General features: G+C 41.1%; 2 protein-coding genes and 1 long non-coding RNA gene across 4 annotated transcripts in view; all 3 read right to left on the bottom strand.

Annotated features, from left to right (window-relative positions):
• The window catches only part of KPNA6 (karyopherin subunit alpha 6), a 387,231-nt gene that overhangs the window by 179,912 nt on the left and 189,448 nt on the right, over window positions 1-17,871 (bottom strand). The gene's annotated exons all lie outside the window — the stretch shown is intronic.
• Window positions 1-17,871, bottom strand: part of TMEM39B (transmembrane protein 39B) — a 319,933-nt gene that overhangs the window by 112,614 nt on the left and 189,448 nt on the right. The gene's annotated exons all lie outside the window — the stretch shown is intronic.
• Window positions 1-17,871, bottom strand: part of LOC138146378 (uncharacterized) — a 64,923-nt gene that overhangs the window by 12,754 nt on the left and 34,298 nt on the right. The window lies entirely within an intron of this gene.

The following is a 17,871-nucleotide window of genomic DNA, read 5'->3' as shown; positions in this document are numbered from 1 at the left end:
ATCATCATCATCATCATCCCTAACTCTTACTATTTATGTTACTCTTTCTATGTTCCAGGCACTTTCCTAAGCACTTTATAGTTATTGTACCATGTAATAATAATAATAACAATGAGAGCAGCTAATATTTATATAGCTCCTACTATGTGCTTGTCTCTGTGACAAGCGCTTTACAAATATCATCTCATTTGATTGTCAAAACAACCCTGGGAGGAAGATGCTATTATTACCCCCATTTTGCAGATGAGGAAATGGAGGCAGAAAGACGTTAAGTGACTTGCCCAGGATCACAGAGCTAGTGAGTGTTTGAGGCCAATTTTTAACTAAGGTTTTCCTGACTCCAGGACTGATTCTCCATGCACTATGGCAACACCTAGTTGCTTCACAGAATACTATTCCTTGCACTTGAAAATCTTACCATTGCGTATGAATGTAGTATACCATCTGACAGTTGGCCTTTACCTTAGATCCCCTTTTATCCTTTTTGACTCCACCTTTACGCCTTTCTTTGGCACCAAAGATTAGGGAAATACAAGCAAGGAGCAGAAAACATGGAATACCTGAAGACTGCTTCATAGGGGTTATGCTATTGAAGGGGTGGTTCATGAACATCTAGAAAAAGAAGCAGTGATCAAAAGCAACTAGAGTTGCTTTGTCAAGATCAGGTCAAAATATACTAACCTTGCTTCCTTTTTGATAGGCTTATTAGACTGATAGAACAAAAGAATTCTATAGACATAGTGTAACTAGGTTTTAACAAAGCATTTCACAAAGTCTATCATGCTATTCTAGATGATCATAGAGTTGAGGGATTCAGAATTGGTGAAATGGCTAGCTCCAAAGAGTAATCAACTAATCTTGGGGGAAACAGCTTGAAATAAGGTCTCTAGTAGAGTTCTCCAGAGATCTGTGCTTGATTTTGTACTGTTTAATTTTTTTTATCAATAACTTGGACAAAGGTATTGATGGAATCTTTATAAAATTTGCAGATGACAGAGTATCCAAAATTATCTAGATAACCTAGAATATTAGACTATAGTATCAAATTAAATCAGACAATCAATTTTTATTATCGGTTGTGCTATCTCTCATGTACTGTGCTAAGTCCTGGAAATACAAATACCTCTCTTTCTTGTTCCCTTTCCTTCCCCCCCCCCCCAAAAGATAACCCCTATCCTCAAGAAACTTGAATTTATAATGGGGGAAGACAGAACATAAAAGGAAGCTAGAAATTTGTGGAGAGAGGGAGGAGAAGGTACTTATGTCAGGGAAAGCTGAAAAAATCCAAAGAGTCAGTACTGGAGACAGAGAAGTGAGTGTGGATGGCCTGGGAGCTTCTTTAAATGATATTCCTGGGTAGAAACTCACTGATCAAAGAGGTTCATAAGGGTCAAGGCTAGGCTAGGGTGTGCAGGCTGCTGAGGCAAAGGCTTTGATCTCTGGCATCTTATATTCTACAGGGGAGACAACATTTACATTTACAAGTATACACAAAATAAATACCCCCCTCCCCCCAAGAAAGGGTAATTTTGACAGGGAAGGTGCTAGCAACTTGGGGGCTTGGAAAAGAAACTGTTCCTTGAGTTAAGACTTGAAGGTAACAAGAGACTGTAAGAGGCAGAAGTGAGGAAGGATTGTATTTCAGGTGTGGGGTAGAGTGAAAAGAAATGGAATGTTAAAGAGTAAGGGTCAGCCAGAAAGCCACTTGGACTGTAGAACCTCTCAAAAAGGCTAAAAACATAGGTTGGAGATAGGCTATATAGGTCTTTAAATGACAGAGGAATCTGACCTTAATCTAAGTGTTCACCGCCCTTCTTTGAGCCATGGATGCCTTTGGCAGTCTAGTGAAGCCTATGGACCCCTTCCTAGAAAGATGTTTTTAAATACATAAAATAAATTCATGGGATGGGACAAAAGAAATCAATTATATTGAAATCTAGATCGTAGGCAGGAAGACTGAAATCACATGAGATCTCATGACAAGTTTAATAACTACAATAATTTCAAAGTAGTGATGAGTATAAATGATATTTTGAGATGTCTGTGACAACTGCAATGTGATAGGAAAAATGTGATTCCTCTTGGTGACAAGGTCACAAGTACTTCTAATATCACTGTAGTTTATTGCTTATATTTGTGATAGAAGGAAATGCTAAATTTTAGTTAGAGGTCAGTAAAAATAAAGATATATTTTTTCCTATCCTTGTTCATGAACCCTCTGAAATCTATCCATGTAGGAGAACCATGTGCTAGAAGTAATCATTTTTTTGAGTAAGAGAGTGATGTGGTCAGATCTATGCTTTAGGAAAATCAGTTTGGAAGCTGTATGTGGGGTGGCTCATAAAGGAAAAACGTGAGGCAGGGAGACCATGTTATTGTCTTTTGTATGTTATAATTAATGTAATTATGAACAGGGATGATGGCCATGTAAGCAGAAAGAAGGGACCAGGTGTGAGAGATGTCATAGAGGGAGAATGATGATATAGAGTCTTATAAGTAGGCTCAAAAAAAATCACTTCTATAAGGACAATATGGAGGGGAAGCATTTTGTCTGAAAAGAGATCTGTATGTTTTAGATGGTTGGTTATAGGCTCAATATGAAACAACAGTATGATATAACAGATGTGATCTTAGACTATATGAGGTGTTGTGTCCAGGACAAGGGAGGTGATGGTTCCATTGTTCTTTTATCTCTGTGGTCACCATCTGGAGTACTTTGTTCCATTCTGGGGACCACAGTAATATGATAGGATAACATGGCTGACTTTGGCCCCCCTTTCTCAGGTACCTTGAGGAGGTGATGTTAATCTCATTTCTCTGCCATTGACCTATTCCCATTTTAGGAGCCCATAGACTGATACCTCAGCACCATTTTACCATTTAATACTGGGTAGCTTTTACAAAGGCATATTTACTTCAGAGATATAGTGTTGTTGTCCAGTAACTTTAGCCATGTCTAACTCTTCATGATTCCATTTGAGGGTTTTGTCTGTTTGGCAAAGATACTGGAGTGGCTTGCCATTTTCTTCTCCAGTTTAGTTTACAGATGAGGAAACTGAAGCAAACAAGGTTAAGTGACTTGCCCAGGGTAACACAGCTAGAAAGTATCTGAGGCCAGATTTGAACCCAAGGCTTCTGACTCCAGACCTGGCACTCTATACAGTGTACCACCTAGTGACCCACAAAGATATATTAAGAACATGCAAACATTTTCCCTTAATGCATTGGGAGCATAATCCTCCTTATCCCACCTTGATGTCTAGAGGGGAAGGAGAAACTTGGATCATAACATGACTCAGTTCCTGTTTAGTATGAGTCACACCTATTTCATGGCCAAAGATGATTAGCATTGGTAGCTGTGCCTGTGACTTAGTCACCAATAGAAATCATATCAAATTGTAGCTTTTGCAGGTATCTCAAAATACTGTTTATACTTATTGTACTTCTCCTCTTGGTGACCTTCTTCTAGGACCTCCATTTTGGGGATGGATCCAGGCTGGACATTCTCCATGCCTCTCCTAAGTATGCATCTGACTCTCTGGACTTCATTCACCACTGTGCAAATAACTTCTCCCCTCCCCTCTTTTCCTTTTTTTTGTGTGTTGTCTCCTTCACTAGAATGTAAGTTCCTTGAAGGCAAAGACTGTCTTTCTTTTTGCTTGTATTTGTATCTGCAACCCTTAACACATAATAAACATAATAAATGTTTGTTGCCTGCTCATCATTAATTCAAAAGTACTGCAGTTATTAGACTTGCCTCCAGACTTCCCATGATCACTATCTTCCTGTCTACAGACTATATTGCAATATACTTGCTTTCTTTTGTTATCCTATGGGTTTTACTTTATGCATTTAAGAACATCATTCTATAAAGGGGTCCAAAGGTATCACCAGACTGCCAGAAGGGTCCATGATCCTCCTAAAATTTTAAGAACTCCTGAAATAAGAGGAGATAACACATCTAAGGAATGGTGGCTAGGGAGGGGCACTTTGATCCAGATGGTTATAAGTATGGTAACTGGATGGGGAGTAGATTGACATACCCCTTCCAAGAAAACTGGCAGAGTTAATCCTCAAAGACGAGGAGGGGGAGGGGTGTGAGGGTACAGGCACTTCTGTTAGGCTGATGGCTAGGATATAGTGAAGGGGCCTCCTGAAGTAGTGGGTCAGGTGAGGCAGTCACCAAAAGAAGGCTCCAGGAAGGAAGTTCTGAGTTGAAAGGGTTAAAACTTCCAGGTCATAGAAGTACCATGCTCAGCCTGGTCAAGAAACAATTTCTGACTTTAGAGCACCTATATTCCACATGAAAGAGGAACAGAGAATAACTGTCTGGCCCTTGAAATTCCCTGGCAAGTCATTCGACAATGTTCAAGGACAATTCATCCATGTCCAAGGCACTGTACTAAGTGCTGGGGATAAGAAAAATGCAAAAAACAATCCCTGCCCTCAAGGAACTTACATTCTAATGGTAGTGAATAGGGACTAGACTAGGGATTTCCTTGGTTAAAAGGAAGTTTCAGGTGTGGAAACTCCCTTCTACCAATTGTAATGGCAATCGAAGAAGTACTTAATGCCTTGTTTCAGCTATTTAATTATTTAGCACCTTGTTTCAGTTCAAATTTCTTTTAAGCCTTGCCCATGATTATATCAAGTCTTAGTTAAGAAACAGAACTTGTGGACCCCTGTTGCTGATGCAAGAGGAAGGGGAGGAGCTAATAACCATATATAAGGAGAAACCCAAGCTAAGAGAGAGCAGAACTGAGAAGAAAACTCTTGTGGCAGAGTTGAGGAGAGAACTTGCGGTATCCTGGCACTCTGTTTGTCTGTTCTGTCTGTGTTGATTTTGTTTGTAATACTTTGTGCAGAAGCCCTGACACCTCACTGGAAGCTCTGAAAGAGGATTTTCTAATTGTCTGTCTATAGAAGTCCTGGAGGAGGGATTTGGAGGTCGTGGGACTTTACTGATGATTTGTGTTGACCTCTCAGACCTTGTTTGTGTTGATTTCACAGGCAGATAGTAAATTGATGATGGTGCTGGCAATGTGTATGAAAATTACTATGGCTTTCTTAAGCTTTGTCTTTCCAGAAGCAGGAACTGTGAAGGACTTGAGGTGGACTGGACACTGAGTTTCAATATGGAACAGGAACTGGACATGGAACTAGACTAGGAGCTGGACAAGGAGCTGAGAGCTGCCTGCCTTTGAATCCAGTTGACAGTTGGGTAGATTTGAGCAGGAGCTGGGACCATAGAAAAGGAACCATGGAATCTGAGAGCCAGAGTCAAGATGAAAAAGACTTCTTGGGTACTTAATGCTGACTGAGAAGATTATGATTTACTGTGACCTAGGGGTGGAGAACTTTGACCTTTTTACTTTGTGTCCCTTAAGGAGGCTGGCTCCTTAAGGATGATTGAGTTAGGGACTTACTGAATGATATCTTTTGCTTAAAACTATGTGACCACTTTGGTGAAAACTATGTAGCCACTTTAGTGATAAGTTGTTATGTCATAACATTGTGAATACTGTACTTTGGTTTCTTTCAATGTTTTGTCTTAGTTTGTTACTGAATAAATAGAGAGTTCACTATACTATGTAATCAGAACCTTGAAGCTGTTCATAGCAGCAGTTCTCTGGAAAGCTGCTCATGCTTGGCTTTACACCAATGCAGGTCAGAACCTCCCTCTTAGGTTAAATGATTTAACCAGGGCCACACAGCCAGTATGTGTCAGAGGCAAGACTTGAACCCAGGTCCTTCTGGCTTCCAGGATATTTACAGAGTATATGGAATGTAATTTCACAGAGGAAGGCACTAGAATCTGGAGGAACTAGAATAGGCCTTCTGAAAAAGATGGGATTGGAGCTCAGTCTTGAAAGAAGCCGGGCATTTAAGAGGGAAAGAGGAAGAAGGAGAGCATTTCAGGAGTGGGATTGACTTGCTCTTCTACACAACTGAGGTCAGCTGGGTCTTGCTCTTGGGGTACCTGTGGGTGATTAGCAATCACTGTAGATCCCTAAAATTTCCTATACTTGACTTAAGAAGTACTATAGTGGTTGCAGAAAAACCTAAAAAGACTTATATGAACTAAGGCAAAGTGAAGTGAACAGAACCAGGAGAACATTGTCCACAGCAATGGCAATATTGCAACAATGATCAACTGTGAAAGACTTCGCTACTCTAATCAAGACCACAATCTAAGACAGTTCCAAAGGACCCATGATGAAAAATGCTCTCCACCTCCAAAGAGAACTGATGAACTCTGAGTACAGATTAAAGCATACTGTTTTTACTTTCTTTTTTTCTTCCTTTTTTGTTGTGTATTTTCTTTTGAATGTGGTTAATATGGAAATATATTTTTGTAGCAGCAAGCACCCCAGCGTTCCCAGGGTGGCTGCTAGCACAGGTTCTTGGATCTGCTTTGATAAAGGGAAGCAACTCAAAATGGGTTAACAAGCTTACTTTAATCAGTCAGACATATATTGTTTACCTTGTTCAGGGGAAAAGGTCAGCACCCCGAACTTCAAAGTATACAGGCAGAATTATCAAGACAGAAACAGATCAAGTAGACAGATTTCCAAACTGTCCAACCATTACATCCATACCCAGTCAACATCTGGGTTTCCACATCTGGGTTTTTCAAAGCTGGGGGGGGGGGCCCTGGACAACGGCTTCCCAGAATACAGATCAAATCACAGAACACTTCTCAAAGTGAGCCCCCAAAACAAAGCCTCACATCAGGGCTTATATAGCCCTCTCCTGGCTCAGAGAGTGTAACAACCTTTTGGACCCACTGGCCAATTAGAAAGTATCTACTGAAAAACAAGCCCCCCACCCCAGGCTCCAGGTGCACCTCAGCCTAGGGGCAGGGAAGATCTTCCAAATTTGCATTCCCATTACAATTTTACATGACCTCATATATATAATTGATATCATATTGCTTGCCTTTTCAAGGGGTGGGAGAGAAGCAGGCAGGAGGGAAAAAAATTTGCAACTCAATTTTAAAGAATGAATGTTTAAAAAATACATGTAAGGGTGGCTAGGTAGCACAGTGAATACAGCACTGGACCTGGAATCAGGATGATCTGAGTTCAAATCTGGCCTCAGACACTTAACACTTACTAACTGTGTGACCTCGGGCAAGTCACTTAACCTCAATTGCCCTGCCTTCCCCCCTCAAAAAAAAAAGCAAAAAAAATACACGTTATTGGGAAATATTTAGCAAAAAAAATGTTTTTTAAAAGTAGTGTAGTAAATGGAAAGATCACTGAAAATGGTAAAACTTAGAGTAAGAATATATGTCAGGATAGGTTGGTTGGGTGGAAGATATGTCAAACATATGGAAAGAAGAGGAAGGGAGGAAGGGAGGGACAGCAGAGGGAAGGAAGGAATCACTGGAATGAAGATGATAGATAAAGCATTTATTAAATACTTACTATGTGCCAGGTACACACAAACAGAAAGTCTCTACCCTCAATGAGCTTAAATCCAAATAGGTAATGGGATACCAGATGGTACAAGGTTCTGGGCCATTTTGCTCTATGGAGATGAAACCAAGCAGGGCAGCAGATGCAAAATGGAGTGAGCTGAGAGTCCAGTTTCTTTTTTTTTTGGAGGGCAGTTGGGGTTAAGTGACTTGCCCAAGGTCACATGGCTAGTCTTTGTGTTACATGTCTGAGGTCAGATTTGAACTCAGGTCCTCCTGACTCCAGGGCCAGTGCTCTATTCACTGCGCCACCTAGCTGCCCTCAAGAGTCCAGTTTCTGCCCTCTTAAAAAAAAAACTCTTAATATTTTATTTTTTCTAATTGTATCTAAAACCAATTATAACATTTGTTTTAAAAAAATTTATAGTTCCAAAGTCTCTACCTCCCTTCCTCCTTACCTCCCATATTGAGAAGGCAAGCAATTTGATACAGTAGAGTCATGCAAAACCTATTTCCATATTAGCCATACCAGTGAAAGAAAACACAGACAAAAAAAAACCCTGAAAAAATAAAGTAAAAAAATAGTAAGCTTTGATCTACATCCAGACTCCATCAGTTCTTTCTCTGGAGGAGGATAGCATTTTTCATCACAAGTCCTTTGGAGTTGGAAGATCTGCCCTTTCTTAAAGGAAAGCTACTCCCCCAGCTTCAGAGAAGTTGTTTATCTGCATTGGTAGAGGAAGTTTCTTTACCCAGAAGTTCCTTATATTCATGGAATCCTAACTAGTTGGCCTCAGTTTCCTCATTTGTAAAATAAGGCAATTGGACTCGGTTGTCTTTGAGGTTCCTAAATCTATAAACTTCTGGGGAATAACAGCGCTATTCTCTGGTCCTTGGAGGTCAGAGGGGCTGAACTTGAGAGCAGCTAGTCAGAACAGCTGAGGGGGTTTATGGGTCCCTGGGCAGCTGCTGCTAAAGGATTCACAGGAACAATATTTGGGCTAGTATTTCCTTGTGGCTCTCTGACCAGGGTCATGCCATTCACCTCAGGAGAGGGACAGAGCAGCTGCTAGGACAGCTGCAGGCTCAAGGTCTTAAAGAATTAGTTGCCCTGACACAGAGATGTTAAGTAAATTACCTTGGGTCATGTGGCCAGTATGTATCTGGGGTAGAGACTGGACTCTGGTCCTCTTGTTTTGCTTTCTTTGTATCTCTGAGCATGGTGAAGGCTTCTTTTAAAGGTTTGTTGACTGGTTTAATCACTCAGTCAGCAAGAATGTATTGGTTTTGACTACAGACTAGGCAATGTGCTAAATGCTAGAAATACAAAGAAAGACAAAAAAACTTGGTTTCTGTCCTCATAGAGCTTACATTCTAATGCAGCAAGCAAAAAATCCAGTCCTAGGTCTCTATTCACATAACCCCTAGGCATCATCCCCATTCTCTCCTTATTCTTTTCCTAGTGTCTGAAGAGGTGACTCTTCTATCCAGGTCCAACCATCTTGTAGGGACCTTTGATCCCCTCCCCTCCCATATGCTTAGGCAGAGCGCTGCCCCAAAATCATCCCTTCCCCTAAAATTAATTTTCTACCTCTCTCTTAGTTCCTTCCTGTGGTTTGCAAGGCCACCTAAGTCTCCCTCATCCCACAAAAACAAAACAAAAGAAAACTTTTCGCTAGACCTGCACTTTCTTCAGGTTTTTGTCCTATATTGCTCCTTCCTTTTTAAATAAAATTCCTAGAGAAAACAAAAGCTGTGCACACATCAGCTCTCCTCCCTCTCCTTTAGGCAAATCTCAACCCTCTGCAAGGAAGTTTCTGAATTCATCACTCAAAGAAATTGCTCTCTCCAAGGTTATCAGTGATCTCTTAATTGCCAGATCTTATGGCCTTTTTCTCAATCCTTATCCTTCCTGACCTCTGCAGTATTTGGAACTGTTATGTGTTCCCTCCCTCCTCTGGTCCTCTCTTCTCACTAGATTTATAGGAGGATGCTCTTTCTAGGCTCCCCTCTTACCTGTCTAATTCTTCCCCTGCATTTCCATCTGCTTTGCTGGCTTATCATCTATAGCCCTGTTCCTAATGAACACACACACACATATGTATGTATGTGTGGTCCTGGGCCCTCATCTCTTCTTTGTCCACATTCTCTCACTGAGAGGTCCTTGTCAAATTCCATCAATTCATTTATCTATTCAGATGATTCTCGATCTCTGTATACAGCCCTGATGTTTCTCCAGAGCTCCAGGCCCACATCACCAACAGCCTATGGAATGTTTTGAACTAGATGTCTTATAAGTGTCTTATAGATATAGATGTCTTATCTTCAACTCAGTATGTCTGAAAGAGAATCATGCTCTTTTTCCCCAAACCCATCTCTCTTGTTAATTTCTCTTTTCAGTTGGAGGCATCATCATCCTTGTGGTCACCCAGGCTGCCAACCTCGGTGCTTCCTCTGATACATCATTCTGCCTCACTCCACGTTTTTAGTCAATTGCCAAATCTTTTCGTTTCTACCACCACTGCATTGTTCCCATTTCTCTCCTCTCTACTCACACCTAGTATAGACCCTATCTCACCCAGACTATTGGAATAGCTGTCCATCTATCCCTCACACAGACACTAACAGGGTTTTCCTAAAGCCCAGGTCTGACCATGTCTCTCCATTCTCAATAAACTCTAACAGTTCCCTATTGCCTTAAGGATCAAATATAAATTCCTGCTTGGCTTTTAAAATCCTTCACAGTCTGGCTCCAACTTACATTTACAACCTTATTGTACATTACTCCCCTTTGTGAACTCTTCGTTCCAGCCAAAGTAGCATTCTTGCTGTCCTCAGATGCCACATTCCACATCCTTTCTCCCTGCCTTTGTTGTCTCCCCCACCCTCACTCCCACCCCTTTCCTGATCTTCTTACCCCTGCCTCTTGGAATCCCATGTTTCCTTCAAAACTGAGCTCAAACATTCTCTTTTACATGAAGACTTTCCTGATGCCCCCAATTTCTGATGCCCTCCCTCAATGCCATCTATCTATCTCCTTGTCTCTCTGTCTCTCTGCCTCTGCCTGTCTACACACACACACACACACACACACACACACACATACACACAAACACACATCCTCCATGTCCTGATGTCTCTGGCTGTTAGTGCTCCCTCTATAGACCTGTCTGTCTATCTTTATATCCATCTTGGTCCCTCCTAGAAGTCCTTCATTGTCTCGTCTCTGTCTGTCTATCTATCTCTATCACTATCTATGTCTGGATCCCGCTAGGTTCAAGTGCCCTCCTCCATTGCCTAATATCTATCTATCTATCTATCTATCTATCTATCTATCTATCTATCTATCTATCATCTATCTATCTATCTATCTATCTATCTATCTATCTATCTATCTATCATCTATCTATCTATCTATCTATCTATCTATCTATCTATCTGTCTGTCTGTTTGTCTGTCTTTATATTTACATATAAATCTCTATTTATCTATCATCTGTCTATTTTTATCCCTATCCCTGTCCTCCTCACCCCTAAAGAATGTAAGTCCCTTGAGGGCAGAGATAATTTAACTTTTGTGTTTGTATACCTCATTTTATCACAGTGCCAGGTCCAAAGTTGGTGCTTAGTTTAATGAATGAATAAATGGATGAATGTATGAATTTATTTAGCATTTACTATATACAGTACTATAAAGTACTATGTAATTAGGGGATACAAAGACAAAAGCAGAGACAGTCCCTGTTCTCTGGGAGCTCACATTCTCCCAGAGGAAACAACACAAATAGGAGGTATTAGTCACAAGTCATATGGAAAAGTCCCATGAAGTTTGGAGTGCAATGACAAAACATGCAGTAATACATTTTCTTCCATTGATAAAACTATATTTGTTTCTGATGTTGAACTCCTTGACAGTGCCAAGGACTTTGGTGGCAAGAACCTTCTTTTATAGGTCTTTAATATCTGTGGCTGACTGATGATTGCTAAGCCCATTTTACAGATTAGGAAACCAGAGCAGTTCTGGCTTGTCTATGGCCAAACAGCTACTAGTGAAGTGTCCACCAGAAATTATACACCAAAGCCCCCTCCCAGTCGAAACCTGCCAGAAGGGGCCCCTACCAGGGTCCCTGGAAACCACCTGATATGCTACAACAGTGAGGGAAATTTTCACCTGTGTTGCTAGAAACATGCCCCAGATAAAGGTCTGTTTTTGTTTGTATCCAGGGCTTTGCCAGGTAAATCAAGGCTTCACTAGAAATGGCACCTCACCCTCTTGGAACCACACTTTGTTGTTAGCAACATCTAGTTCTATAAAAATTTAATCTGCAGAAGGCTCGATGCTGTCTTCCTTACTAGGGAGGCAGTCACTGGCTAATAAACACTCCTGTCAAATTATAATTGGAATTGCTGTCATGTTATTGCTCGGCTCCCCATTTCACTAGTAAGTATCAGAAGGGATAACCAAACCTGTCTTCTTGACCAGATCCAGAGGTCCAGCACTCTATCCCACATACTAGGACACTTCTCCTTTCAAATCTATCTTAAAATTCAACTCCTCCAGGAAGTCTTCTTTGATCACCCCACGTCAGCTTCAGATGACTTCTATGCTCTGACCCTGGGCTGGGTTCTGGGGTTGGCACTTTAAAAAACTCATACTCTGATTTTGATTCTCTATGTGTCAATTCCAGCATCTTCCTTCTATTGCCCACTCCACCCAATAAATGATCATCCAGGAACCTAGACCATTGTTTCTGTTGGGTAGATGCTGATTCAGAGCAGAGTTCAAGTTTGTTGAGCTTGAAGGAACATAGAGTATGAGGCTATCCAGGTGGAACGTATGATGCCTCTCCTTTTGAGGATGAGGATCAAGAAAGATGGAGGGAAGATTAAAGGAAGCTTTAAAAAAAGCCATTTAATAAGACGCCATGGGGGGGAAGGGAAGGAGGGGGACAAAATGTGAAATTCAAGGAATTGTGGAATTGAATCCTGTAAACTAAAAGGAAACAAACAAATTAATAAATTAAAAATTGAATTAAAAAAAATAATAAAATTCAGCTCAAGCACCAAAAAAAAAAGCCATTTAGTTCTGAAATAGGTATTTGGGTGACATACTTTCTGAAACCTCATCTCTCCCACTCATTGATGATCTTTAAAAACACTTTTTAAAAAATCTCTGTGTATTCATGCCTTCTCCATGGGTGGGGAAAGGGATGGAGGGAGAAAATTTGGAACTGAAAAATAAAAATTGGAAAAAATTTTAATCCCCTTGGAAATAGGATTCTACTATTCTTGTCTGGGCTTTCATCATTCCTGCCTGGTTTTCAAGTTACCTTCTAACTGTTCTCTCATTTTCTCTTCCTTCCAATCCATCCTTCATGTAGTTACCAAAGGTTACCTGGGTGTAGTAGCATGATATGCTGCGTAAAGTACATTGTCCCTTTTAAGACTCTTTTCACATGGAATAGCTAAGTGATGAAAAGATCAGGAAAAAAAGGACAATATACCTTACCTAAAGTTATACTTCAATCAATCAAGGATCATTTATTAAGTGCCTATATAGTGTGTCAGGTGTGGGGGATACAAAGCTAAATAAAAAAACAAAGGAGTGAATAGATAAATCAATGAATGAACAGATGAGTGAATGAATGAGTCCTTGCCCTCAAGGAGCTTACATTCTATCTATTCTACTTTAATGGAGCTACTTATGGGTCATTTAGATCTTACCCCTTCTCATCCTATGCCATTCTTGCCCATGATCCAGTAACCCTTGGGTTACTCATGTCTTTCCATAAATTCTCCCCAGGGGATCTTGCTACTATACTACAGACCTGCCTCTGATCCTTTTAACGTCTCATGGCTCTTATTATGTGTATAGCCTAAACATATCTGTGCAAGACACCTTGTAGGAGGAGGACCCTCAAGGCTGCATTTTATTCCATCAAGTCCAATGCTCTTGGGTAATCAAAAAACAACAGACACTCTCATTTTCTTTTCCCCTTCCAGACTAATCTCATCTTGTCACTTTCCTGCTCAATAACTTACCTGCCAGCACTTGAACTGTCAGTCTATTATCTCTCACTCGGGCTACATGACCAGAAACTTCCTTTCTCATTCACTCGGGTCCCTAATGATTCCTTTCACGCTACTTCACCAGGAGGCATCGCTGATAAGATGCTGAGGCCTCCTTCCCCTGGCAGGCATCTTCCCTGTGAGTCACTGGCAATTAAAAAAATAGATTATAAAAGGTATTCAATATGGATACCATTGAAACTGCTCCCTATTTGCCTTTGCTGTTGTTCAGTCATTTTGGTTGTATTTAACCATTTATGTCACCATTTGGGGTTTTCTTGGCAGAGATGCTGGAGCGGTTCACCATTTCCTTCTATAATTCATTTTACAGATGAGAAAACTGAGGCAAAAAGGGTTAAGTACCTTGCCCAAGGTCACACAGCTAGTAAGCATTTGAGGCTGAATTTGAACTCAAGTCTTCCTGACTCCAGGCTTAGTGCTCTATACAATTTGCCACCTAGTTGCCCTCACCTGGCATTAGTAAGCACTTAATAAACGCATGCTCCTTTCCTTTTTTTCCTTCCCTTTATGTTTCTATCTTGATTTTCTACCTAGAGGCAGGTAAGCAGCTATTTTATAGATAAGGAAACTGAGGCAGACAAAGGGTAAATGACTTGCCTGGGGTCACACTGCTAATAAGTGTCTGAAGCTGGATTTAAACTCAGATCTTCCTGACTCCATTTCCAGCTCTCTATCTACTGTACTCTACCTACTCTATCTAGATAACTGACAGGCCTCAAGCCCATTGGTGATGTCTACCCTAAGTGTATGAAGACTTCCACTGGCAGAATGAACAAATGAGAACAATTTGTTCCAAAGACCACGAAAGTGTCTGAAGCAGGTGCTATAGAGTGCTCACAGCTTGGTCAGGCATGGAATACAGCAAGGGATCCACTACATCCTGGGCCATCACCAGTCATCTAGACTTTTGTCCTGCCATTGGATTTCAATGACTCCGGGAGAGATAGTGAGGCTGACATCTATGTGCAGCTCTGCCTCACTTAAATCCAATTCACTTGCTTGTCAAGACTTGAGGCCACAATGACATTCATCCTCCTTGAAAATGAAGGACAAACAACAGAGCTGTAGGGCAGAAGTAATATACAATACAGCAAGAAATGCAGTTTGGGGCCAGGTTGTGAAGGAATGAATTATCAGGCCAAAATGTTTTACTAGACTTTTATTGCAGACTGCCAGATTGTTCTAAAAAATATTGTACAATTTTAAAAGCTGAACAGAGAAGTTTATCTTTGATCCTAGAGAAGATCAAATACTGAAGCTGAAGCTTAAATACTTTGGCCCCGTAATGAGAAGACAGGACTCACTGAAAAAGACCCTGATGCTAGGAAAGACTGAAGGCGAAAGGAGAAGGGGAGGGCAGAGGATGAGATGGGTAGATAGTGTTGTGGAAATAATGAACATGAGTTTGGACAGACTTTGGGAGATAGGGGAGAATAGAAGGGCCTGGTATGCAATGGTCCACAGGGTCATGGAGAGTCAGATGTGACTGAATCAACAAAGAGGTAATATCAACAAAGAACAAAGAGGTAATAGGGAGCCACTGAGGTTGATTGAGTTGGGGGGTGACGTGATCAGATCTGTGACTAAGGAAAATAATTTTGGCAACAACATGGTAAATGTATTGGTGTGGACTTGGAAAAGAAAGACCAATTAGGAGGCTGTTGTAATGACTTAATGAGAGGTGATGGACTGAACCAAGGTGGCAGCTGTATGGCTAGAGAGGAGCGGAAGGGTGAGAGGAATGTCATGGAGGGACAAACGGCCAAACTTGCCCGACTAATTGGCTACGCAGAGTGAAGGAGAGTGGAGAGTTAATGATAATGCCAACCTGAAAGGCTGGAAGGATAGAGGTATCTTTGACAGAAACAGGGAAGCTTAGACAAGAGGTGGCTTTGGAGGAGAGAGATAATGAGTTATGTTTTGGTCATGTGAGTTTGCCAAGTCTCCAGGACATCCAGCTTGAAAAGTCTAATAGGCAATTGGTGATGCAAGACAAGCACTCCTCGGAGGCATGGGGCTGGTTATGGAGATCAGACAGTCATCTGCATAGACATGATAATTAAACCCAGAGGAAATGATGAGGTTTCAGAGACAGACAGACAAACAGACAAGATGAGAGAGAGAAAGAGAGAGAGACACAGAGAGAGAGAGAGACAGACAGACAGACAGAGACAGAGAGGGAGACAAGAGACAGAGACAGAGAGAAAGAGAGAAAGAGAGAACAAGAGAAAGAGCCAGAGGGAGGGAAAGACAGAGAAAGAAAGTAGGGAGCCTATAATGGAGCCTTGGAGGACACTCACAGGGAACGTGATTTGAATGATGAACTAGCAGAAGAGACTAAAAAGCAGTTAAGAGAACCAATGTCACAAAAGCCCAACTACTAATCATACTGTTGTGATCATTTTTGAAGATATAACTCTTTAAAAATTAACTCCTTTGGAGTATTGAAACACAAGGAATATTGGACATATTCCCAACAATGGAGTTATCAGTGCAAAATGTTTTATTAAACTTTTATTATATACTGTCAGATTGTTCTCAAAAAATATTGTACAAATTTGCAATTCTACCAGCAACAAATGAGTACACTTTGTTCTAAGCACTAAAAAGTAAAGATGAAAAAGTTCAAAGACTAAACATGGACTTTTCTTGCTTTTAGTTATTTTAACAATTCACTCATCATCTGCAAATACTTTTGTATAGATGAGGTCTTTCCCGTTATCTTTGGTTTTCCAACACCGAGCCTAACACATAGTAGGCACTTCATAAATGGTTGATGTCTTTTGTGTGGGGGCACAGAGCATAAAGCGCTGGGACTAGTCAGGAAGACCTGAGTTCAAATCTGGTCTTAGATACTTGCTAGCTGTGTGACCCTGGGCAAGTCACATAACCTTGTTTCCCTTAGTTTCCTCATCTGTGAAATGAGGTGGAGAAGAAAATGGCAAATCACTCCAGTACCTTTGCTAAGAAAACTCCAAATGGGGTCACAAAGAGTAAGACATGACTGAACAACAACAAATCCCAACCAGGGATGTGAACAAGGAGACCTGGTAGTGTCCTGGGGCTTGTGGTAAATAAAATGTCATTTGCACATAGAACGAACCTCAGAATCTCTTAGTGATGGACAGTAGAAGAGCCCTTTCAAAGACAAGCAATCTCTCTACAATTTGGATTACTCAGACATACTCCAAGACACTAGCAAATGTCTTTAAGTGAGCATGTGTCCCTGTTATACGCCTGGTTTGGTCCTGATACTCAGCAGATCTCCAGGGCTGCAACTGACAGAAAATTATGTATGATCTTTAAATATCTGTTGGAGACTCCTTGTTTGAGGAGATCCTGTCAAGAGAAATGCTTTTATGCAATTAACAAACACAGTGGGCTTTTGCATTCTCTTCCCTTCCCAAGCTAATATCATCTTGTCTCTGGGATGGGGTGACGGTGCGGAGTGGGCTTAAGAACCTAGAGTATCTCTCTATTGCTTTGTACACAGGAACAGACCAATGTCTGATGTCCAAAGCCCTCCTCCCCAATCCTCTTACCCCCCCTCTATCCCTCACAGTCCCATCCAGTTCCCCATTCACCTAGGGTGGAGATAGAGGGATCCTCAGGCTTTCAGATCTGACATGTTCTGCCTTCATTTAGGGGAGAGACCAACTTTAATGAGTGTGGTGTCTCCAAATACATAACAGCTATGGAGGCACTAAAGGAACAGTTTTCTTAGATGTTTAGGAAGCATCTTGTCAATTGCAGTTAAAAATCACATCTTGCCATTTTGATGTGAACTTTTCCATTTGGTTGTTTCCAATGGCTAGGACATATGTGGATACAGGTATTCACACACGAATATTCACAAAGTCAGGACATTCACACAGGACAGCTAGGCCTGGCCTGGAGTCTGGAAGACGCATCTTCCCGTATGACCCTGATCAATTTCACTTAGCCCTTGTTTGCCTCAGTTTCCTCAACTGTAAAACGGTAATAATAACAGCACCTACCTCCCAGGGTTGTTGTGAGAATCAAATAAGATAAAATCTGTAGAGTACTTAACACAGTGCCTGACACATAGTAGGTCCTATATAAACACTTATTTCCTTTCTCTTCTCCCTTTAGCTTTAAATACGTGGTCCTATGATTCTGCCTGTGAAATAGCAGCTAGGTGGTTCAGTGGTGGTTCCACACTGAGCCTGGAATCGGGAAAACCTGAATTCAAATTCTGCCTCAAGCACTTCCTCATCTGTGTGACACTGAGCAGATCATTTAACTTCTGTCTGTCTCAGTTTCCTTGTCTGAAAAATGAGGATAATAAGACCTGCTTGCCAGGGTTATTGTGAGGCTCCAATGAAATTCACAAAGTTCTAA

The sequence above is a fragment of the Petaurus breviceps genome, unplaced genomic scaffold (genome assembly GCF_028583685.1).
Source record: "Petaurus breviceps papuanus isolate PSGF00001 unplaced genomic scaffold, PetGlider_PUasm1.0 90760, whole genome shotgun sequence".
NCBI classification, from domain to species: domain Eukaryota; kingdom Metazoa; phylum Chordata; class Mammalia; order Diprotodontia; family Petauridae; genus Petaurus; species Petaurus breviceps.
This window is presented reverse-complemented; position numbering and strand designations above follow the sequence as displayed.